Raw genomic sequence first — 24193 nt, 5'->3', positions numbered from 1 at the left:
TAGCTTGTTCTTGTAACCATCGTTGCACTTGAGGTAAACGGAGACTTTTCAGTCGCGTTTTGGCAGCACGATACAATTTTTGAACTCCTGCGTAACCTGCAGGATGGGAGCGATCGTAGTAAATGCTGGCTAAGACTTTTTCCATTTTTTGGTGTGTTAATAAGTTACCCACTCTTCGGTGATGCTACTTTGGGTGGGTTGAAAGGGTGGTTTAGAAACGGATTCGCTTGTCCGATGGGCTACGGGAGTAGAAGTCGAAGGTAGTGGTGGTGGAGGTGGCAATTGAATGGCTTTGGTTTTCTTTTCTTTTTTCACTTCTGGTTTCCCTTCTTTCTTTTTCATTTCTGTCGAAGGAGGAGTGGACATCATCTTTTTAACCCAAGCTTTCATTTCTTCTCGTTGAGGTGTGGGGGACGGGGTCAACAAGGATGCTGCAATCTTACTCGAAATGGGAGCTGCTGACGGTGTTTGAAACAGTTCTCGCATCTCTTCTTCCTCAGGTCTTCCTGGGGTAGCATCTCTGGTGACACCTGGGGATGGTAGTAGTGGTGGTGGTGGTGGTGGTAGTGATGATGGTGCTGGACTTTTCATCAAGGTCTTAAAATCTTTCAAAGTGGGTAGAGCTGTTTCGTCTAAAGCTTTCTGGTGAAAGAGTTGCAGTCGTTGCAAGAGTTGACCGTACTTTTGCGATTTTTCTGTTTCGGACAAATCTTGGCGATCCATCAAGGACTGCAATTCGTGTTGTAACTGGGACATCTCGCTCAAATTGGGATTGGGAGGTAAATGCGGGGTGCGTTGTTCTTGCCAACGATGGTATTCCATCCATCGTTTGTAAGGCACTAAAGCCAGTTTTCGTCCTTCCATGGGGTTGTCAGCGGTCGATTCTGAGATCTTGGGACTTCCGAGGGCCTTTTTATCTTGCTCCCACCAGTCCTCCCAACATGGTTCCCAAGACTCCTTTCAGTATGGGGCCTAACAAGAGAGGTAAAATGCCTCCACGTTGGACCAACATCTTCTTTTTTTGACGAATGGGAATTTTCTTTTGAACCATTTGGCGAAGAACGTGACGATGTTTGCTTAAGCATTGTTTCTGGTGTTTGGACAAAGGGATCGTGCCTTTCAAGACGTTCAAACAACATTCGCACACGGTATCGATGACCTCTTTGGAGGCCGATTGAATGAGTTTTTTTCGTAGAGGTGGAGAAGCTTTGGACAGGACAGATAACATGTCTCCATGTTTGACTAAACGTGGTGGTAGTCCTTTCCTTTTCTTTCCTTGGGGTTTTCTGGAGGGTGACATCTTTGAGTCTTCAGGAGCACCAAAAAACATTGATGCCCTACTTGGTCACACGCCTTTTTTATACTGGAACGCGTCGCCACTGATTGTCTTTACGTCGTATTAGTTTGAGGACAGGCATGACACGTCGTGCAGGGGTACGTAACGGACTAAATCGAGCCAGTTCTTGCTTGGACAAATCCAGTAAACTTTGTAACATGCCCGATCTTTCTTGGACTTTGATTTTGGGAGAAAGTACTTTGTGAGCAGCAGCCACTGCCACTAAATTGGAGGGTCCTGCCACTGGGGAAGTTATTTTTGGGGTCATCAACGGAGAAGTTCTTGGTGTGATCAACGTCTCCAAGTACTCTTCAGTTCTTGGTGTCATCAACGGAGAAGTGGATAAACGTGAGGCTGTCGGAGACGCAGTCACAGCCGTGGCAGGTCGTGGTTTGCGAGTGTAAGGTTGCGTCCTGGCCGAAGTGCCTCTCTTGCGACTAGTTTTCTTCTGTGGACTTTTCTTTTTCTGGGGACTTTTTCTCTGTTTCTTTTTCTGGGGGCTTCTTTTCTTTTTCCGGGGTGGTGTCTGGTAAGAGGAGGGTCCCGCCACTGGAGAAGTTCTTCGTGGGGACCTGGTCTTTTTCTTCTTGGGGCTTCGTTTGACTTTTTTCTTGGGGATAACTTTGGGGGCATTAGGATCCCATCTTAAGAGAGAACGAATGATGACCCCTCCTAGAGTACCGCTCCCTCCAGGTTTCAAAATGATTTGTTTTTTGGTTTGAGTGTCGATGCGGGGATCGGCCAGTTGGACCAAAGCGACTTTGTTTCGATCGAAAAAGCGTTTGGTTTGATGAGGAATCTGAATGATTCCTTGGAGTATTTGACGTGCCGTCACCGTGTACCATCGTAAGATTTCTTTGAGACTAGCTTCTAAGACACGAGCTCGTATTTGTGGATTTTTTTCTCGACTGATGCCATACAAGGCACGAATCAATTTGACGGAAAGATGCGACTGAAGGGACGTCATGTTCAAAATGTGTGTGAGACAGACGAAAAGGGTCTGAGGTTTTTATAGATTTTTTATGTGGAGTGAAATTAAGTCGAGGACGGAGACGTGTACAGGACAGGCCCTCCGTCTTGGCACCAGTGGTGAAACAAGTGGGTACGAAATCGCAAATCCTCGGGGGTCGTAGGTTTCAAATCGACGAGTAAATATGCGTGTGGTGTTTGAGTGGCATCGTCGTACGCCTGAGTCAGCCAAGGCGTTCCTAACTGTTTGGCTAAGACTTGCACTTGCGATTTATCTCGAGGGCTTTTAAACAAGACCACGTGATGCGCATTGAGACTGATGGTGCGATGGGCTTTACTTTGTTGAAACAAATTTTGAGTGATGTAAACGACACTGGCATTACGGTGATGTCCTTTGCGCGTGAACCACAGTTTAATTTCTTCTTCGTCTTCTCCTAACATGTCGTCGAAAATGACCAGATGGGTTTGACGGGAGTCAGAGACGATGCCATCGTCTTCTTTAGGAATGCCTTCCACAAACACGATGGAATCGCCTTGACTTTCTCGCAAGAGGCTGTACGCCGATTGCCACTCTTTGTAACACCACACGATCCGTTGAGGTGGCCGATCGATCAAATGATGTTTATGTTCGATCAAACGTTTGACGAATTCGGTTTTGCCTGAACCGCTAGGTCCAGCAATGTGCATGTTAAAGGGATGGCGAAGATACAAAGCCTCCCAACTGGCACGATCTAAGTGTTCGTCGATGACTTTGACAGTAGAGGAAGAGGGAGCAGAGGTAGCCATAGTGTGAGAAATGTCACTTGTGACACGAAAACAAACAAGACAAGAGTTTATATACTTTTTTCAGAACACGTTTATTGAATGTTTTTTCAAACATGAATACGAAAGACAAAAATACATAAAAGCCAAAGGCTTAAGTACAAGGATAAAAGGCACATGATAACCATTAACGTGGAATAAACACAAGTGTCTGTACAACATGTTTTGGGTAATGTTCTAACCAGTTCTATAGTAGGGGTAAGGTCACACAAGTGTCCTCCCGAAAGGGTCTTTCAGGCCTGTCCACGACAGTCCCATCCTGGGTGACGGGTTCTTCTGGCACCGTCACTAACACGGGTTGAAAAGTAACTTTTTTCCTTGAACAACTCTCGTGCATACTGGGCCACTTCTTGGGTCCAAGCCTCAAAATCCCATTCTTTCCAGGCACGGACATATGTCCAATGGGGATGTAAGTCGCAAGCTACATACACATCGTCATACACGTCTTGGGTAGCTAAAAGTTGACGAATCTTTTTTTCCTGTTGAGGTCGAGAAGTATCCAGATGAAAACGCAAGGCTTTGAGCAAAAGGAGTTTTTCGTGACCATTTAAGGCCATGGGGGTATGGTAAGTACTGATCGTAAAGAGTCCACAAAGAATCGGCTGGCAAACGAAATCCCAGAAAACAAGTCACTAAGACACACACCACTTGTCGTCCCAAATTGAATGGATACAGTTCTTGTAATAATCGATGGTAATGATCCACGGTTTGAATATGGTCATTGAGTTCCTTCCACGGAATCTGTTCAATCACTTGTGACATAAGCCGTGGCATGGATTCCTGTTTTTGTACTCTTTTTTTCTGAAGCAATACACGTACATTCTACCCAGACATCTTCGTTCTCCAAAAGGAAATCTAGAATACTGTAACCTACAGTTCAAACTTCGATTAGAAGTTTTCTCTTCCACTAAGTAGATTCCATGTAACATATGTTGGTAATCCTTTAACTCGTCTTCCTCAATGCGTTGCTCTAGGTGAATCTCGAAGTAACCAAAATGATGAACATTTCGTTCATTCACTAACTCACTAACAAGGTCTGACCACTGAAACAATTTCTGACGAATCAGTCCTCTTATACCATTCAGGTACCAGTGGTTAAAGATCTGGTGACGTATCGGATGCAATTGTTCTTTACGTTTCACTTGTATTTTGACCAGTTCTCGGTAAATCCTTTCTCTCAATTCCACAGGCAAAGAACGAATGTTCTCTTGTAAAGTATCCATGAATAAGTCAGTCCGTACAATTCACAATCTTCTCCTAGAGCAAAAGTAACCCACATAGTGAGTAATTTCTGACCACTGCCAAGCAGGGTAACGTCCAAGAATGTCACTGAACTCTTTTGACGTAAACGGTCTAAAGCGATATAATAGGATGAATGCACCATTGACCCAAAGAAATCTAACACACTGGTTGACTTTTTTCACTTTCCTCTTATGAATTTCTCGATACAAAAGTTCTACAGTGACCCATTGAGATTTCACTCTGGCAAACCCCTGCCAAACTTCTTTGTAAATCTTCTCTTGCAGTTCTTTAGGAAATGATTCAATATCGTTTTTGAAATGAAGTTTAAATACTGGTCTCGGTGATGTCCAACATTTGACTCCTAACCAATCTGGTTTCTTCTTCGTCAACGACATGGTAAGTTACTTCAATGTCTCGGTCCCACTAAGGGTAAGTAATGACAATTCGGTGACCATCGAGCATGTTCTACGTAGGCCGAATCTTGCGGTTCCCAGTGGTGAAGTGACACACCGCAACTGAAGCACTTGACTTTATCTCCTTCGCCCAAGTAGAAAAATCCGGCTCTGGCTAATTCTTCGTGGGTCGGTCCTCCCAGATACTTAGGCCATTTTCCTTTGAACGATTGAAGACGATTTTCAAAGTCGCAGTATTCCGACAAACGCACAGGGAACGAATATTCGTCTTTCACAGGTTCGTTTCGATGAGGGTTGAGTGACATGGGCAGGAGTTTGCTCAGGGCTGGATGACATCCGTAGGGGGGGTAGACGTGAAGGTGAACATTCCCCTTTAAAACGAAACCCAGTAAAATGTCCAAGAGGACGAACGGCATCACTTTCGCATCCCTCAGGTTTGACACGCACAGCATCCCTTTCCATGATAGGGGTAGTGAGAACAAAGTTCCCATGATGCTTTACGGCATCGCTAAGGTCACAACGTACAGCATCGTACCCATCGCAAGGCTCACAATCGCATTCCACTTCCGAAGCCTCACACTTGAATTGTGCCTTTCTAAACAACTTGTTCTGTGTTTCTCTGAAAGTATTCATCTTGTTCGCTCGGTCTTGGTAGTCACAATGAACTATCGATCTTGACCATAGCCCCTTTTTATACTAGTCGCAATGCAGTCTCCAGCTTGTACATCTTTCCTTTTTTACGTTTTTTATGTCTTGTTCTGGAAGGTACCGTCTCTAAGGTACCGTCAACATTGTACCGTAGTGTGATGGGTGGAAAGGCCATAAAAAGGTAAGGGCAGTGCGGAGACTATCGAGTATGTTCCAGAATAGCTGCATCTTTATAGATACATAGATCCATTCGTAACTTCAGTCCGCAAGCGAAACACTGTACCTCGTATCCCAATCCTGACTCAGGTCCCAAGTAGACAAATCCTGTTCTAGCTAAAACATGCGAAGAAGGTAATCCTTCCCTATCCGTAGGCCATTTCTGAAACGTGTCCAATCGACGGGCACAATCACAATAGTCAGGTAAGAAGACTGGAAAATGGTAGGGTTTGAACTTGGAGTTCTCATCGGGTTTCTCACTCGATTCTTGCTGTGGCGAAGTCATCTTTCTGGTGGGTGACTATCCTCTTACAACCAATGTTTTATACCAACGTGTCCATACGGTAAGGTGAAATGATTGGGAAGTCGCACTCGCTTCTGGTACACGATTTGATAGACTTTTTCCAAGGGCCGACTGACGATGTGATGAGTGGGCAAACGTACAATCTTGTTCGGTTGGTAGGTGGTCACTTTAAAGTTTCCATCCCCTCCCGATTGCAAGGCTTCTTTCAATACCCCAAAGTTGACCACACGACTGGTACGATAATTCAGAGTCAGTCCTTTCACTTTGCACGTCGTGAGCACTTCTTGTTTGTCCCGGTATTCGTAGCCGTAATTTTTGGGACCGCCACTGACGAAACTTAGAATCTTGTCGTCGGGATGCTCGTCTGTCCAGGCTCCTAAACGGTCTCCTTCGATGTTAGGGTGCTGTTGACTCGGGTGATGGATGTAAATGCAACTGTCCGTGTCAAAGTACAGGACGCGTTCTCTAACAGTTCTAAAGCTTCGTACAATTTTAAGCGAGCATGAGCTGTCACGTAAGCCGCAATGATGACATTTCCAAAAGGGTCGTCTTGTACAAAATCCAGATCTTCTTCGTAATTGACCAAGATCAAATCCTCTTGAACGACGTCCACGTGTTTCATGTATTTGGTTTTGTCGTGAATCATCTGGAAGTAGCGGGAAGGTTCTGTCAAATATTCCGTCTTGGGTAAACACGGTCGTTGTGCCATTTTACCCCACAAGCAATTTAACATCACTTTGGCTAACGATCGCCTGCCTTCGTTTTTCTCGATGTGGTCTAAAGAGATGCCTTCTTGTTCATAGTATTTCTCTTTGAATTGTATTTGGTCTTCGGGAGTGTGACACCAGGACGGATAGCCGCTGGCTTCTTGTTTCAGTTTCAAAAAGGCATTCACGTAGTCGGCGAAAATGCCTTTCTGACTGGGATCACCCTTGTGGTATTGTTGTGTCTTGGGAAAGTGGCAAATTTCGTACACTTCTAACAGTTGGTATCCCATGTCCAGAGCTTTGAACAATTCTACGCTGACCCAGGTTTCCGTCAAGGCACGTTCTTCCTGGGTGTGATGGCAAGGCTGGTCTTGGTTGCACGTTTCGGCACAAGTACGGCACAAAGGAAACATCAGTTTGCCTTGGCAATGGTGAGGTAACACGGGATGGTACAAGTCCGTGGGCGGCAAAACTTTGCACTTGATCAGACCTTCGTATTGTCGAATGTTTTTCAGGTCGATGTATTCCGTCAGCAATTGCGGGTGCCCTACAGGAAAGCGACAATACTTGCACACGTAGGGATACAGCGAACACACGTCCAAGTATTTGATTTCTTCTCCTTTCTCTTCGTCGGCTTGATACAGCAAACAGGTGGCATTGGTCCTTCTTCCGTACAAACTATCCCTCGGGTTCAGTGGGTCCATGAACTGGTAACTTTCCACGAGGCGTTTAAACTCCGGATCGGTTTTCATACGGTGATCGTACTCGTGTTCCCACATTTCCACCACTTGGTATCCTTGCTGTTCTAACTTTAGGCGTCGCTGACAAGTGGCCTGGTACAAGTCTTCCATGGTTCGTTGTAAAAACTGATTTTCAATGCCACGGTCAGGGTAACAGACGGGACATCCGTGAAATAAGCAACCGTTAAACTCGTACACGATCTTGGGGTTTTCTAAGTCCCAGCCATCGACCGAATACGTTCCGATGGTCTTTTCACCCCCTCCGTTGCGGGAATGCTGAATCCACTTGTCTTCCTTGTCGCACAAGTAATGTAACCAACGTAGGGCTTTGACCGAGTATTGACGCTTGACAAAGTTGGTCGTTTGAGGACTGATGACAGCCACGGTGTTTTCAGGCATGAATCGTTGTCGGTACACTAAGGAACACGCTTTGGCAATGGTGCAAGCTTCTTTCAAAGGATCGACCCCTCCGTGTTGCATGAACAGTTCTCGAAATTTTCCACAGCAACGCCGTAAAATGTCCACGTCGGAACGACAATACTTTAGCATTTCTTCCTGAAAGTCGAAAGGGTCCGAGGCGTGAGCCTGGTACCAAGCGTAGAAAGCTTCTCGTTGTTCGGTACGCATGTTGTCGGGGTCGTAATAGTGAGCCTCAGGTAAATGGGGTAGAACGGCGTGTTGATTGGCTTCCGTATTGAAAAAGTGTGGAAAGTACCCTTTAGCCATTTCTGTCATTCCAAACGTTTTAGGCATTCGACTCAAAGGCATGGCCAAATAGCTCATCGAATCTTTAAACTGTACTTGTCCCACTTGCATGAAAATGATTTTGGCTCCGTTCAAAGTCACTTTAGGACGCTCGGTGCCTTGTTCCGTATAGTATCTCAAAATAAACTGTCCATCGTATCCGGAGAAATTGTGAGCCATCACCGTGGCATGACGATGACAATCTCCGTAACGTTCGATGTCCTCTTGGCTCCACGTCTTGTCGATGGGGTCTAAGACCCATTGTGCAAAATCGGCTAACGTGTTCGGTCCCCGAAAGATTTTTTCACGCCCTCCAGGAATCTTGCTGCAGTGAGGGCAATGACTGAAGATAGGTTCTTGAATGCACTTCTCGCACGCTCGATGAGCCACGCAGAAATTAGGAATGTGAATGCCGGTCTCTTGCATGCATTCGAAATCGAAAAAGATGAAATTGCCTTTCTTCTTGTGACCGTCCTCTTTCTCTGGTTGGGGTTGGTATTTTTGCACGTAGCATTGGTGTTCCAAGTCCACGATGTGGTGACAAATGTGACATTTTTTCTTTCCTCGACATACGTGTGCCTTGGCATTATTGGTAAGTATGCCTTGTCCACAGGTAGGGCAGAATCTCAGCAGTTGACAAGCACATTTCTTCTGTGAACCTTGCGTCTTCAAATGTTGTTGGTAACAGGTAGGACTGACAAACGTGCGCTGACAAGTTGAACAAGGCACTGGTTCTTCGCTCAGACAGGGTGGAGAGGCCAAACATCCTGGGCATTTCATTCCACAATGCTTGTGTTGCTCTCGATTGTTATAACCATAATCACATTTCTCACAGTAATAACCGTATCCCAGGAATCCGGTGATGGCGGTAATGGTATAGAAATGGTCATCGTGATAATAAACATGAATGTATTTTCCGTCCTTAAAATCTTGGCCTCGAAACAACAGAGGCCCGCGCATTTCTTGAGGGTGCACTTTCAAGGTGTATCGTGGAGCTAGGACATCTTGCAATTTTTGCATCTCAGGAATGCCACAGGGTGTGTCTTTGGACAGGCCAGCTTGTTGCAACAGGAGTTCTGCTTCCTTTCGTTGTTTGGCTCGATAGGAACGTTGAATAGTGTTCCAGGTTCTTTTCCATTCTACCGTGTCGTTCTTGTTGGCATAGGTTCGTCCCACCACGATGGCACGGGCTAAACACATCTGGTCATGAGTGTTGTTAATTCGGACGAGACTCTTTTTGGTGTTGCGAAGGTCGTCCACCAATAACATCTTTTTGCGTCCGGTCCCTTGAGGAGGAGAGACGTGAGTCATGTCCAGTGTGGCTTTACCATCGGTGATGTCAAACTGATCATTAGATTGTTGTACGTGTTGAATCTTGTCCATGACTTTGGAAGCGGTCAATTCTGCAGGGGTGCTAAACTCGATCCAAACAGGGGATTTCAAACCGTCGTGTTGTATGGAAAGTCTCAAGCGATCGTCTTCTTTGGGTTGACATTGTCGCTTGAGTGAAGTGAGCAAAGAATCCCACACCCCAGTGATGAACACTTCTGCTTTCTCTAACGGCACTTCAGCCTTGAAATCTTTAAACTTCACCGTGTATTTGTAAGCCGTGGTTCTAAATTTTCTAGAGGAGCGCTTTTCCGTCTCTCGAATGGAATAGTATTTTTCAGGGTTGACTAAGGGTGGTGAACTTGGTTTAGAGGTTTCAAATTCTGGTTCACTCATGTCCTCTTCAAAATCACTGGCATGAATTTGTGCCAAGATTTCAGCCCTGGTACGAGGCGATAGATCACGTTTCTGCCTCTTACTTTCTTCTTCTTCTTCTTTCTTCTCGAATGAATAGGATCGTTTCATCTTGAGTGAAAAACGTCAAATGACTCAAGTTTAAACACCATAGACTAATTTATAGTCATGGCAGACCAGCGTATATAAAAGGGTGTGTGTCTTGTCCTTTCACCATTCATTTCACTCTCAAGCTGAGCACAACGACGGAAGAGACTAACCAAATCGAACGTTTCATCAGACCTTTGCGAGGGGTCATTAGAAAATTCTCTTCAGACCAGCCCACGGACTACTCTCCTTCCTTTCGAGATAAAAGTCAAGATACTTGCTATATCTGTCAAAAGAAAGGGCATTGGTCTTCAGAGTGTCCAGACCGTCAAAAAAGAAAAAAACCAGGGACTAAAAAAGACAAAAGTCAAGATACCTGTTATTATTGTAAAGAAAAAGGACATTGGTCTCCAGATTGCCCAAGAAAGATACAAGAGGAGTCAGAAGAAAAGAAGGATTCTTCAGAAGAAGAGAGGGATTGTTCGGAAGAAGAGAAGGATTTTTCAGAGGAAGAAAGCAGACAGGTGAAGAAAAAGAAACAGGAGAAGAAAAGAAGAAGGGAAGAAAGCGAGGAGGAAGAAGAGAAAAAGAGTGTGACGGTGAAGAAATTTAAAAAACAGAGAGACTAAACAAGGAGAAAGAAGAAGTCAATGAACTTTTTATTAAAGTGTTGTGTTGTGAATTGTGAATTGGATTGTAACAATGGATAAAAGAATAAATTAATGATATAAGGTAAGTGTCTTTGAGTTTTGATTTTAAAATAAGAAGCTACACTCATGCACTCATACAAAGATACGTACTATAGGGGGTAAAATGGGTTGGTTTATTTTTTTTCTGAGTTATTGGCAAATTGAAAGGCTATCTCTTTTCGAGAAATGTGGGTGGCCCTGAAAAGGGTCTTTTCATTTTCGTGTAGGGGTGAGTTTAAGCAATCAACTTTAACTGCCTTAAGCCTTTGCCACGGCCAAGGCCTACTTCTGGACTGCGTAATGTTGATGATGATTGGGTTGAAATCACTAAGGGTGGTACGGTAGGCTTAGTCACAGGGTTGACGTGTTTAGCTCGTGAAGGTCGTATTCTCTTCGGTCGTAATAAAGAAGTCTGATACATTTGTTTCAGACTTCTTAACTCCGCTAAAATGTCCAACAGTACCGTAACCGTTTGATTTTCCCCCTCTTGTTTCTTTGCTGCTACTTCTTCTTGCTGTTTTTTTTTCTTACCTCTTCTTCTTGCTGCTGCTGCTGTAGGAGAAAAGCTTGTTCCGCTTCCTTTTGTCGTTGTATAAATTTCTCCAATTCTTCTTTCTGTCTCTGTCTAAAATTCTCCACTTGCGGTAATGAAGAAGGTAACGAAGGTTCCGGAACAAATTCTTGCGAGGAGAGAAAATCCACAAAATCCCAATTCACCTCTTCTGAAAGTAAGTCCGGGTTCCCTTGGGCGGTCTCCACTGCTGGTGCACCCCAATGAATCGTTTTCTGAGTTTCCGTCATGTTGAATCACTGTCACATAGATTGACTGTACACAAGCGCTAGCGAATCTATATAGACCACGTGACGTCACAGACTGCTCTCTTCGGATTGGATGCGGACTGACTGAATTTTGTAACGCGTGTTCGGATTGGTGAATGAACTCAATCCGTTTCAATCCTTCCTCTACCTATAAATAAGCGCAGTTCACTGCATTGATTCACCTGTTCTCGTCGCTTCAAGATGTGGACCACAGTCGAATCATCCACCCTTGTGTCTTCCATGATGTTTAGGACGGACATGGTCATGTATGTCCGGTCCAAGTGGACCGTTGTCGACAAGTCAGACACCAGTCTGTGGATAAGAAGAGTGTATGTAGAAAGACAAGGTTGCCTCAAGAGGACACTGATTTATGGCCCTCGAGTAAGACGGAGCTTGAGGACAAGAAGATGCCGCAGATGCCCTTTATGTTAATGGATACATTAACATAAACCCAAAGGCCCTTTTCAGGGCCACCCATATTTCTCGAAAAGAGAATGACTTTTCAATTGCCTACCCTTTTTTTAAATTTTTTTAATAAAAAAAAAATCCCATGTTCAATTCCCCTTGTCCCTAGACAAGCCCAAACTCTATTCCCCCATGTTAAATTCCCCTTGTACGTAAAGTGACCCACGATTTATTCCCATGTTAAATTCCCCTTGTACGTAAAGTGACCCACGATTTATCGCCATGTTAATTGCCATTGTACGTAATCTGACCCACGATTTTTCGCCATGTTAAATTTCCATTGTACGTAATCTGACCCAGGGGGGTCTGTAATGCTAATTCCCATTGTACGTAAAGTATCCCACCTTACTACTCTTGAGTCCAGTCTCTGTAAGCAGTGTTGAGAGTAAACGGAATAAATTGTGACATTTACTGATCATCCACTGCACTTGTAAACGTTACAGTTTACGCACAATTATTATTTAGTAAGTGCAGTCTTAACAGATTTATAAAAGTAACAACTTACACACTATTATTGTTCAGTAAATGCATCCTTAACTTTAATTTTTTATTACGTTACAAAGTTGTTTCTACATCAAGGGGTTTGCGTCATTTAACAGCACCCTTGCGGAGACATTGCGTTTGATCATGCTCCTTGTCCGTCGACATGTGGTCATTTTTCCGTAATATATGCAGTGGTGCTTCTGATCCACTGTGGATAATGTATGAGGATGAATAAGACATTTATTTCATTCCTTACCAATCTACCTGTCTGTCAAACTGTCTGTTTATGCATTATCGTCTTTTTCAGAATTTTCTCAGATTCCGTTTAGGGCAGTCTGATCCAGTAAATGATAAACTACTTCAAATACAATAATTCACTAGTGTTAAACCTCAAGTTTTTATTGCACTCGTACCTTCATATTCACCCCAACACCTGACAGTGACCCAGAGATCCCCATACAAAATTACTCAAATGAATGATCTGCCTTCCTGCTTTGACTTCATATATAAATTTAATCGGAATATACTTGAAAGTGTTTTTGTAAATGAAATTTTCGTGGGTTTTTTTTTTTTTTTTTTTGCCTTTGACCCTCTTCACTGGGGCTGGAATAAAGGTTGATACTGCTATTGCCGATAATTACTCTAACGGTAACACACTTACAGAGTTTCATTCGTTTCCGTGCAGCAGTTTCGGAGGGACTATGGCATCGAACAGGCGAAGTAAAAACTGAGGCTTTCATAATATTGCCAGCTAAAGCGTGATAGAGAAAGTTCGAATTATCAGAAGTTCTGTACGTTCTTTTATAAATGGGTACAACTGTTTAGAAGATAGTAATGAATGGTTGCAAATGGTCATATTAGTCATTAAAAATGAATTTGTTCCTTGGAATCTTAATGGTGAAATATATTGTTGCAGTATCATTGATGGGAAAACTGTTATGAAGTTTTCAGAACAAACAAACGCACGAATACAAACTGTTTGTTATATGCGAAGAACTGCACATCTTTTTCTTGAGAGCATTTTGTTTGGTCTCAGACTCGATATTCCATGCATCCTGTCACAATCATGGAAGCTCGAAGTTCTTTTTTCTACTTGTACAATTTACATTGATAATACTGAAAGTGTGGTTCTTTCTGTAAATGCCGCAGTTGTCATCACTTTTAGCACTGTTTAGGAAGTATACTGAATATAGCGTGGCAAGTAACCATCTCCATTACCCGTTACTTTGCATGCCGTGAAACTATTAAATTTCACTTGTGACATTGGCATTTGCGACATTTATAGGCTGTCAACATTTGTCACGAAACTTACACCTGTACATAATATGACGTTAAGATGTCATTTGGGTCGCCATGAAATGCTGCTAAAGGTGTGCAATGTTCGCAGAGATACAATATATCATGGGATGAAAATGAACTAAGACTGAGATACCTGGATATTTAAAACTGTATAAACTGTATGAAACGTTAATAATGTTGATGCTGTTTTAGTTTTAACGCCATTTCTCAGTGCTAGTTATGCTGTACAAGGCATCCTCTATAACTGGTGGAAGAAAAACCCGAGGAAAAAAAACTGACAAGAACCACCGGTCCACGTCAAGGTACTGGCAAGCTTTCTCACACAACCACATTGGTCGAGTCCAAGACTCGAACCCACGCGGACAGAGGTGAGATGGTAGTGACCGGTAAATTCAAGCGCTTTAGAACACACGGCCACACGGAGCCTCCAAACGTTAATAATAATAATAATAATAATAATAATAATGTAGCCCTAGTTTGCCACTCAGATGCATTATAAACCTAGAATGCGTTAGTGCCATAAAATATATAAACTCAAAATTTCTCGGGTGAGATGAATTGGTTAAAATTGTATTGGTAAAGTCATTTCTTCATGACAAAATTTTAAATTTCTAATCTCAATGACAACACTATTTCAAGGAAGCAAATCTTGTTATGTATTCATCAAAGTACAAGAGTAAGGAACATACAAATACTAAATATTACTTCGTTAAGAAAGGCAGAATCTCTTAGCATCATGGAAAGTACAAATTAAAAAATTCCCAGCTGAGACGAACATTTTTTAAAATTTTTATTGTAATTATCACAATTGCTAATAAACAGACGAATTTATCAGCAGAGAGTTATTAAAAATAGGAACACTATTTTATGGACTGAATATGCGTCGTTTTGCATACTAATAACATGATTAACTGTTATTTTTCTGGAAACAAAAATAAAATATAGTCGGTCAAAATAATTAGACTTGGAAAGATTGTTTACTTCCGAAATATTCATTCTTACCTTAACTTCAGGTGAAACAAAGAACTATCAATGAAACTCAAAATGAATGTTTGAATCTATAAATTACATCTTCTAAATATAAAGAAATGCGTTGTCGGTCTTTAGCTACTCTGCTGAACGTTACCGTTACATGCTTCGAGAAGCAAATCAAGGATTCGCTCTCCAGAATAAATCATTGCTTAATAAAAAATGTTTTCCTTTAGAAAAATGTTTTTAACTTTAAAAAAAAAAACTTGTTTGTTGCCCTAAGATGAGTAATAATTTTTCTTCTTTGACATGAGCTTTAAAATATATTATTTTGTTGTTGATGTTGTCAGTATTGTACACATTCACATGTACAATTGCTATATACATCATCATTAAGATAATACATTTGTCTGCGAATTTAAGTACCTACGATATAAGAAAGTTTTAAGCCAGTGCAAATATCTTTACTGGATATTGTTGTTTTGTTGCTTTGAGTTTAACGCCATTTTCCTGAACGCAAGGAGTCCAGTATAACTGGTGGAGGAAGAACCCTGGAAAACCTCGGGAAGAACCATAAACCCACGGAACGCTACTGGCAACCTTCCCAATATATCCACTATAGCAGAGTCCGAGATTAGAACCCACGTGGAAAGAGGTGGCAACGATCGTAAAGTCGAGCGCTTTAAACCACACAACCATCCGAAATCTCTATTTAAAGGATGTATATTTGTTTGAATTAAAATTAAAGAAACTGTTTTCATCATCCCTCTAGTACACCGATAAATAATCAGATGACATTGGAGGTGCCTCTCCATAACTACATTATGAGTCATTATTTAGACTACTACAATTGTTTCTAATTCTTGAACGTAGTATATAATACACTCTCTCACCATATGTACTACAGTGTCACAGATCAGATTGCATAAGTCACAGGTTATCTGAATTCAAGAAATGATGGAGCGATTCTTACATTTACAGCAACCATCTTCCACGGAGACATGGTCGAACTGATATATGACGTATTTGATATTAATCTTTAATTTTATAATTTTTTTCATTAAATCTAATTCTCAAATTATCAGTTGTTCGACTAACAATGAGAGGCGGTGATAAATAATAAAGTTAAATTGGACATTGACCAGTTGCAATGTCATCAAAGGTGCATATTTATGGAATTTTTATCTTTGGCATAATGTTGACCAGTCAGGTTACTTTTATTTTACACCTTTATATAAGGTATACGGTTGAGCATATTTCTAAATATAAATACTTGCAATAACAAAGATGATTGACCTGCTACTACTCCAAGGTTTGTCCTATTTTAGGTTCTGTGTTACAGTGCTTGTAAAGCTGTTGCTGACGTTATTCAAGAAACCGTGCGATTAATGTTTTTCTTCATCTGTATGTTATGTGTATTTAATGTGCATTGTTTGTTAGTTAACTTTGTCTATGTTTTTATTCATTATATGCGTTTGATAATTGTATTTTGGACTTGACCTTGTCCATAATCAAGTCAATTTTCTATCTGATCTGGATTATTGAATCGTTTTAAAAGAAACTTCTATAAACAACTAATACAAAGCTAATATTTTCCTTCTGTGTATGGGTTCACTGTTAAGATTATAATCTTGGCCTTAGTAAAATGCGTTGTGTTTACCGTGTTCTTTATCATAATTTTAGTAACAGAAATTCTAATTATAACTAAGATTTTATCTTGTAAGCATTTGAAACTTTCTAGAATAAAATTTTCCATTAGGTAATATTTTATGTTTTGGGAAATGCTAATTGTGACCTGAGGTCACGTAGAGGACTATAAAAGCTTGTTTATTGAATCAATCATTTATTCGTGTTGTAAGATCTGAGCAGAATCCAGTTGCGTCCAGGACATCATTTGGGCTGGGATTTCTGTTCAAATCATTAAATGCAAGGTATTCATCTCTGGAAATAAAAAGTGTTCAAAAATAACATTCTTGGAAATAGAGACTTGAATTTATAGTGACATTCAAATAAGAACAAATATTCTTGGAATTATATTATAAAATATTCACAGTTGTCAATAAGATCAGGAATTTCCTAGTGAAAAATTAACGTCCTACTCTCAGATACAAATAGATATGTTTACCTACAATAATACTTATGTGAATATGTAATCTATAATCAAAAAGAAATATTAGTTACGTATTATGTTGTTTACGAAATAAATGTCACCAGTCGGACAGACCATGAACTTCATTTTAGACAAAGGTCAATTACAAAATACAAATATACATCACTTATAATTACAGAGAGAAGCCAACAATCATTAAAAATGAAATATACGTAACAGTTTACTTACACATGGTCTAAGGTTGACATTGCCTGGGGTGGGAGTGGGAGACAAGCGCCCCAATCCTCCAAAAATGCCCCATACGGCTTGCGTCTCTGACTGCCTCTGTCAACTAAAATCCAGCTCCTGGCCTTCGCGAGTGGCTTAGATTTGAAGCCCGGCAGACCATGTTTTCTACTAACAGGAGAAGGGGTGAAGGGGGCCCACTGGCGCCTTAAAACCAGTTGCTTTGGGTAGATGGACTCGTAAACCTTGGATGTTAGCTCATCTAGGAGAAGGAAAACTCCGATTCCAAAAATCTGCTGCCTTGTGGCTATACCCACTCATGGGAAAGGCTAAGTTAGTAAACCCCGACAGAAAATCCGGAGATGGAGTCCCTAAGGCGGTCTGACATTGACTTCAACGTCATTCCGGCAACTCCTGCGACGCCGTTGGTGCCAAGCTGTATCGGCATTCGTCGTTCCCTTGGGCACACCAGCTGCGTAGAGAGGGGGGATCTGCTGCATGGACAACAGCTGATTCTCCATACACCCTGCTCAGGCTTCATAGCTCCATTGGAGAGGACACTCCAGCGTCGTCGTACGGTGTCGGCACAACACGAGAAGTAGCATTTTACCGGTTCTAAGTCAAAGCTCGACTTGCGTAGAGCTTGGTGCCAGGGGTTACTTCTGACTGTGGGAGAAATCACCAGGTCTCACTGGACAGCTACCGCCCGCCTCAAGCTGGGCAGCCCCCAGTCAGTAAGGTGCTGCCAGCCATGGCCTACCTGCTTCACTGGGTGCGTGGAGCTTAGAGAACCATCTCGACAAGTGGGCCACAAAACTCCGCACCAGGAAAGACTTAAAGAAGAAATAATAAGACTCCAACTCTTCGTTTTGCAACCTGGAACATCAGGACCATGTGTCCTGGATTGACTGCTGACCTACAGCAGATCGACGATGCACGGAAGACTGCCGTCATTGACAGAGAACACTCCCGACTGAACATCGACATTGCCTGCCTCCAGGAGACCCGATTGGCTGACAGCGGCACCATCAGGGAAGCCAATTACACGTTCTTTTGGCAAGGGAAGCCCTCGGATGAACCTAGGCAGGATGGTGTAGGCTTTGCCGTCAAGAACACGCTAATCGCCTTCATTGAACCTCCATCATCAGGTACTGAGAGAATCCTTGCCCTCCGGCTGTCAACATCCTTAGGCCCGGTCAACATCTTCAGCGTGTACGCCCCAACCCTCCGCTCCACCTACGAGGAGAAAGAAAAGTTTTATGAGGCTCTGGATCATGCAATATCCAGTATCCCCAACAATGAAAGCCTTTACTTACTAGGAGACTTCAATGCTAGAGTGGGAGCTGACCATGAGGCCTGGTCCACCTGTCTCGGCTTTTACGGAAGGGGCAAGATCAGCCAGAATGGTCAGCGACTGCTGAAGATGTGCTGCACCCACAGCCTATGTGTGACCAACACTTTCTTCAAATGCAAGGAGATCCACCAGGTGTCGTGGAGACACCCACGTTCACGCCACTGGCACCAGCTAGACCTCGTCATCACCAGACGTGCAGAACTGGCCAGTATCCTCCTCACCCGCAGCTACCACACTGCCGATTGTGACACGGACCATTCCCTCGTGGCCAGCAAGGTGCGAATATTACCCAAGAAGCTGCACCACGCCAAGAAGAAGGGTCACCCACGCATCAACACCTGCTGTGCAAGCAACCCAGAGAAAACACAGCAGTTCATCAGCAAACTGAAGGAAGCCCTCACCAAAGTGACACCTGATGACACCATTCACTCCAAGTGGTCACATATCCGTGACTCTGTGTACAATTCAGCCATCACAGCTTACAGGAAGAGGGAGCGAAAGAATGTTGAGTGGTATGAGGCAAACTGGGAGGAGATGAAGCCCGTGACTGAGGCAAAGAGGAAAGCCCTCCTGGCATACAAGGCTGCACCTAGCCCCAGAACACTACAAGCCCTCGGGATTGCTAGGAACAACGCCCAGAAGACCGACCGCCGCTGTGCCAACACCTACTGGCTGAACCTTTGCAACAGTATACAGACAGCTGCTGACACCGGGGATACAAGAGGAATGTATGAGGGTATCAAAAAGGCGACAGGTCCTCCCCCCCCCCCGCTACAAGACCGCCCCCTCTCAAGTCCAAGACGGACGAAGTCATCACAGACCAGGGGAAACAACGATGGGTTGAGCACTATCTCGAGCTATATGAAACCCAAAACAATGTCACTGGAACTGCCCTGGACGCCATTCCAGACCTGCCTGTCATGGAGGAGCTAGACAAACAGCCCACCCTGGAAGAGCTCGGAAAAGCCATCGATTGCCTTGCCTGTGGGAAGGCTCCTGGAAGCGACGGCATTCCGCCTGAAGTCCTCAAGCGTGGAAAACCAGCACTGCTCCAGCCCCTTCACACACTCCTCTGCCTTTGCTGGGAACAGGGATACATCCCACAGGACATGCGTGACGCCAACATAATCACTTTGTACAAAAACAAAGGAGACCGTAGCGATTGCAACAACTGTCGGGGCATCTCCCTCCTCAGCATCGTCGGAAAGGCTTTCGCCCGTGTTGCCTTGGCGCGCTTGCAGATCCTAGCCTCCCGCGTCTACCCAGAGTCCCAGTGTGGATTTCGAGCCGGCAGGTCAACTGTAGACATGATCTTCTCACTACGTCAGCTGCGGAGAAGTGTCGCGAGCAGCAGATGCCCCTCTACATTGCCTTCATAGACCTGACGAAGGCGTTTGACCTGGTTAGTCGGAGTGGACTCTTCAGACTCCTGCAGGAGATCGGCTGCCCCCCACGTCTGTTTGCTGTCATTATGTCGTTCCACGAGAACATGCACAGCACAGTGTGCTTCAATGGCGCAACATCTGAAGCATTCCCAGTCATCAGCGGAGTCAAACAAGGCTGTGTCCTTGCGCCGACGCTCTTTGCCATCTTCTTCTCCATGCTTCTCCAGTACGCATTCAAGGACTGCAGCGAGGGAGTGTACATCCATACCAGGGCTGACGGCAAGCTGTTCAAGATCGCCCGTCTCCGTGCTAAGACTAAAATCACAGAGGTACTCATCTGTGAATTGCTCTTCGCCGACGATGCAGCCTTGAAATCACACACGGAAGATGGACTGCAGCAGCTGGTATGCTGCCTCTCCCATGCTTGTAAGGAATTTGGACTGACCGTCAGTTTGAAGAAAACGAACGTCATGGCGCAGGACGCAGACTCCCCTCCCTCTGTCACCATCGATGGGTACAACTTGGAAGCTGTCGAGAACTTCACATACCTTGGGTCTAACATCTCCAGCTCACTCTCCATTGATTCTGAGCTGAACGGCAGGATTGCCAAGGCAGCAGCAGTGATGGCCAGACTTAACCAGAGAGTCTGGAACAACCCCAACCTCACAGAGAAGACCAAACTGCGTGTCTACCAAGCCTGCGTACTCAGCTCACTTCTCTACAGCAGCGAAACATGGACCACCTATGCAAGACACGAGAGGAAACTCAACAGCTTCCACCTGAGATGTCTGCGGCGCATTCTGCACATCCAGGGGCAGGACAAAGTAGCCAACACAGAGGTTTTAGAACGCGCCAACATGAACAGCATGTTCTCCATTCTCAGCGAGAGGCGCCTTCGCTGGCTTGGCCATGTCAAGAGAATGGTCCCAGGTCGCATTCCCAAGGATCTATTATATGGGGAGTTAGCAGAAGGTGCACGACCAACTGGACGACCACACCTGCGCTACAAAGATGTTTGCAAGAAGGATATGAAGACGGCAAACATCAATGTCAACGACTGGGAGAGCTGTGCAAACAACCATTCCAGCTGGCGTCTAGCTGTTAGGCAGGGAGTTCAAAACGCAGAGGAAGAGAGAAGAATAAAACAAGCAGAAAACAGAGCTAGAAAGAAGGATAAACAAAAGCTTACTTTGGAGCTACGCCATCGTCTCCCGTAGACGGACGGATGCCAAGAAGAACACATAAATCTGTTGTTTCGGGTCAAGCTCTATTGCTGATCTTACCTTGATGACTAACATTTATAATAGGATGTTTAGTTCAAACATATTAAGGAAAATGTTTGGTTTCTTAAATACAATGTGGAAAGCTCTAAACAAATTACAATTTAGATCATGAGATAGCCGGCACGAAACTCGAAGAAGCTCGGTCGTCCCATGGAAAAGTATTCGACTGAAACTGTATATTTTCTGGGTGTGTTGCGTATTCCGTGCTGTCCAGATTAGATTGGTTGGCTTTCCATACCATCGAGATTAGACAGTTAGGTATTTCATATTATCGAGATTAGATTGCAACTTGACTAATAGGACAATTCGTAACAGGCAAAAAACATTATTGCAAGCTCTTTACCCATTTCTACACGTACCTACATAACTTCTGATAATTCGAACTTTCAGCATCAGCTGATGATATTATCATACTCTCGGTTTGTACTTCCGCCTGTTCGTTGTCTTATCTTCGCCTAAACTGTTTAGTTGAAATTCACCTGACTTTGTAGGTGTGTTACCGTTGGAGTAATTATTTGCATTAGCATTGTCAACCTTGAATCGCACCAGTAGACTGGATCAAAGGTCAGATAAACGAACATGTCAGTTACAATAACACTTTCAAGTTTATTCCAATAAAATTTTTATATGAAGTCATAGCAGGAGGGCAGTTCATTCATTTTACGGATTTTTTTATTGAAACATCTGGGTCACTGTTTAGTGTTGTGATTAGTATGGAGGTATGAGTTCAATAAAATGCTTGAAGATTAACGATAGTAAACTATTGTACTTGAGCCAGTTTGTCATGTACTAGACAAGACTGCGTTGGATGAAATCTGAGAAAAGTTTGCAAAGAAATAAATGCATAAACAGGCAGTTGGACACACAGACAAACCAGCAAATACATAGATTGGTGAGGTATGAAAGAAATATGCTATTTCATTCTCATAAAATATCAAAAGAGTGTCGGAATCACGAACACGCATATTAAAGAAAAAAGTACTACGGACTGACGGACAAGAGACATGACAAATGCTGTGTCTCCGCAAAGGTATTAAGATAATGAGGTGAACTAAATGATGGGAGAAACAATATTTATCCGAAAAATATTTACAGTTTGGTTTGTACTAACTCAACATTAATTATGTGTAATTTGTCATGTTTACAAATGTAGTCTATAAGCAGTAAATGTCATCATTTATTCCGTTTACTGTCGACACTGCCTTCAGAGTCTGCTGTTAATGTCATAGTGTGGACTTCACCCGCAAGTAAAAAGCAGAAAAAGCAGGCAAAGGTCAAAAATGCTGCTATGTGTCGCTTTATGACACTTACCGCTGTTTGAGACAGCTACAGATGCTTCCCATTTTGATGTTCTTTAACGTATCTCACCTAGTGCGTTTACCATGCAGTAAATATCTTCTTAAATTTGAGTTCGCTTCAAATGAAATTAGAATTTGTCGAATAATTTCAGTCCTTTAAATTGCCAAAGCTAATAAAGGTAGTTGTTTATCGCAACTTATATATTTCATTGAAACAAACACTCATAGAAGACCTTCTGTTTTGTATTAACATGTGAAAGTCTGAAAAGCTATTGATTCGATTGTAACTACATTATTTTGCTATTTAAAAGGTTTGCTTGTTTATGTGACGGACGTTTTACTGGAAAGACCATTTGATATATATAAGCTTGCTTAGAATGATGCATAAAAATGGTTTCTTTCCATCGGTAGTTGTAGTAGTAGTAGTAGCTTTTTTATATTTTTGTTGTTGTTGTTATATGTTAATTACAAGAAAAAGTGTCATTTATTACAGGAATAGTCTCCATTTGGAAATAAAGCCGAGTTTAAACAAATATTTGTTTTTAATAGTTTGGTAAAACTGAGCAAATTTCATTGTTACTTTATTACACATGTGGACTTCTTTTCAAAACTATTTCAGCAATCACGTGGTGATGACACTGAAGAATAATTTGTTTTTGTGAATATGAGACGCTCTGCATATTTCTCTCAGATAATGTTTGACAGCTCTAATCATTCATGGTTAAATTTTGCACTGTCGTACATTTTTCACTAAAATAATTCATATTCAGCCTTAAAGTACATATTTTAGTTGCTGTTCCAGTAGCAATTATATATAAACAGTAAATGTCACAAATGTATTTTATGGACATTTTCTTTTGGACTTTTATATTTTATATCATGACTGAGAGTTAAAAGAAATGAGTGGGTAATGTATTGCAATGAAAGTAAATTCATTACGTACGAAAACACTTTTTCTTTAAATGCCGGTTATACTGAGTAAGAATTTATTAAACATTTAACCAGTTTTTTCCCGACTTAGGTCTAGTGTAATTCAGTGTGCGTGCCTCGTTGCTACAGACACATTCAGAAAGAAATAAACAAAACAACAGGTACATCCTTGTAAGCAACCAGTATCTGACTTTATCTATAATCAGAAGCAAAAAAATGTGCATACACGTTAAACCATATGTGTAATAAACATATTTATCACCTGCATTTAACTTCATCGTAGCGAAGATAATAAACAGACGCATGCATACCGACTTTAAATGATGATACTTAATTAGCCTGACCTTAGTAAAGCTGCATGTACAAATTTAGTAACAAAACATTTCAATCGGTAATGTCACTACATACTTATCTTAGAATACACTTTTATTCGCAAAATAAACAAATCTCAAATGAAACGAAATTCTGTATTTTCTACTCCCCTTCTATCTCTAACCTCTCGTGTAACACTATTTCTGGATCAACCTTACCTATGCATGATTAGGGAGTCAATCCTGATAGTAGCAGTCTGAAATCGTAGAGACTCAGGCGAAGCAATGAGGTTCCTATATGCAGGAAATGAAATAAATCTCAGCATCAACTGTAACTTTAACAACTTCTGTAAGAGCAATAAATGATGACTATACGTTTGGTTTTAGTTTATTTCCCGGAACATACTGAATAAAGTAACTGACACGAACATAAACAGATGCAATTCATTAAGTGATACGAGGTAGTTGAGCACATCTGGTTAAATCAAACAGGATCTACATTTAATGTAATGATATTATTTTATTAAATGATATGCGTATATATATATATATATATATATATATATATATATATATATATATATATATATATATATATATAT

Source organism: Sinohyriopsis cumingii, chromosome 12 (assembly GCF_028554795.1).
Source record: "Sinohyriopsis cumingii isolate HCF-2022 chromosome 12, ASM2855479v2, whole genome shotgun sequence".
NCBI classification, from domain to species: domain Eukaryota; kingdom Metazoa; phylum Mollusca; class Bivalvia; order Unionida; family Unionidae; genus Sinohyriopsis; species Sinohyriopsis cumingii.
Note: the sequence above shows the minus strand (reverse complement) of the source record.